Here is a 2,267-nt window from a genome sequence, read left to right as displayed (position 1 = left end):
TCAAGGGCACATTGCTGGCTCGTAGTCAACTTGTGGTCCAGTCTGAAGCACAAGGCCTGTATGGAGAGGTTGAGGGACCTGGGTAGATTCAGAGATGAGGGAGCTTTTCTTGGTAGTGGGAAAGAACACGAGAAGGAAAAGAGCCACAGACTGCGTATTGAGATGTTCAGACTGAACTTCTGGAAAAAAAATGTCACTCGTAGGGTAGTGCTGTGGTGCAACAGGACATGCAGATATACTGTGTGATTAGCCCCTGGCTTTGTGTTTCAAGGAGCAGCCAGTAAGGACAGAGGCTGAAAGTCTCCAGAAGGTCTTTGTTCCCTCCACATTGGCTGATGTGTCTGCCATGAGGCCTACAAGAAGATGATGTTTCCTTATGACACTTGGTCTTGTTGCCTTCTTGTCCCCGGGAGCCCAGGAGGTGCTGCAATGTTGTCCTGACCTCACATTGTACAGTGCAACCCTAACACTGCCCCTAGGAAGAGACCTGAACAACATGTGAGGGAAAGGATCACCCTACCCAGGGGCTGGGTGTCAGTACTACTTGCACTGCTTGACAACACGCATCAAGGTGGACTTGGTATCAGAGCCACTCTCACATTACCTTTGCCTACCTTCTATCAGTGCCACCACCTTTCTGCTCTAATCAGCCCCTGGGGTGGCTTTGTTGGCAACGGCCCTCAGTGGGACCTGTTAACGCTCCAAGAAACTGGGATTTACTTCTGACTTTAACTTCTTGAGAGGTTTGTTCAGCCTCCCTTCAGTATCTGAGGTTCATGGGCTCAGAATTAAATTGACCCAGCAGGTCATTAAAATGCAAAAGACCCAAACGAGCCATGCCGCTTTCCATAATTTTCTTCAGTTCTTCAGTTCTTGTGAGGCTAATTGGCAAAATTTCAGGAGTGTACTGAAATCAGGCAGATTTCAATGAGCACCTGAAAAAGAAAGATGTCTGCTTCTTAGGCTTTTGGCATGCTTCAGTTTTCAGAATATGTCATACCCACATTCTCCAACTGATATGGATTACAAGTGTGTCCTAATGAAGTCTGGGTATGTAGGAAAAGCAGTATTTTTGATAGGAGACAGGTATGGACCAATTTCCTCCCCAGCTCACCAGCTTTGCCATTTCCCTCATCAGGGAAATAGACACAGAAGGATTTTTCTTAATAGCAAACAAACAAAAATAAAACTTGAAATAATTTAATAAAAGTTAAAAGACACTCCTCAACTGCATGGCAAGCCCAAGCTGCCTCCAGTGAGGTCCACTGCCCACAAGACATGTGTTGCCGTTGCAACAATACCCAGAGTTAGGGTGAGGTCAGGAGCCCGCAACCCCGCCCGCCCCTGGGGCACACCACACTGACTCCCTAGGGAGGATGCGGCAAATGGCGTTTATTGCGTCGTTATAATTCTTTATATACGCGCTCGCACTGTCTTTTCCTGTCTTAACCCTGCCTCGTCAGGACGTCACATCCCGTGATCTTCCGCAGCGCCCCGTGTCGCCTACCACAAGTCCCCCTCTCCATGCTACAATACAGTCGTTGTTTCTTGAATCATCAGGAGACGTTGATACCCAGAGTGAGGACGCCGTAACTCATTAATTGTACGCCGCAAGCTGCATACACATGCGGCAAGGCCAGGGATGCCAGTGCTGTAAGCGGGCTGCAGCCTTGTAATTCTCAAGCCAGTGTGAAAGCCCTAAAGCAAAGCTAAGCGTGCATAGCAACTCCCAATCCTTGTGAACTCGGCATCATTCTCTTTCCCGCGACGCTGCTCTCATGATATCAGCCGGTCACAAGAACGTATTTCCTCCTTACGGAACCTGCAAAAGACACTTGAGAACTAAGGTGAGTATTATTGATGGACATCAGGACGTATCCACCGCGCTGGTACCCAGCGTATTGCCTCTCCCTTGCGGATCGCCGCGTATCCTCTTCCTCCTGTTATAAAGGTCCAACCATCCTCCCAGACCCCTGACTCAGGATCTCGAACCCTGACTGGAGGGCCGTCTTCCACCGCTGCTTTGGCCCAATGTTTGTCGACCGGAGCATTTCGATTTTCCCCGCGCACAAAATGATTCAGGCCAAATAGTGCGCGAGCTAAAAGGTTGGCCTGGAGGGGTAAGGGGACACGCTTCCCACCTATGCCCAATCCGTCCCCCTCCCCAAGCGCCCGTAAGCGTTGCTTCAGAACTTGATGGGTACGTTCGACTATGGCCTGACCTTGGCTGTTATATGGAATTCCCTGTTTTAATTGGATGCCCCATT

This window comes from Rhea pennata, unplaced genomic scaffold, assembly GCF_028389875.1.
Source record: "Rhea pennata isolate bPtePen1 unplaced genomic scaffold, bPtePen1.pri scaffold_51, whole genome shotgun sequence".
NCBI lineage: Eukaryota > Metazoa > Chordata > Aves > Rheiformes > Rheidae > Rhea > Rhea pennata.
This window is presented reverse-complemented; position numbering follows the sequence as displayed.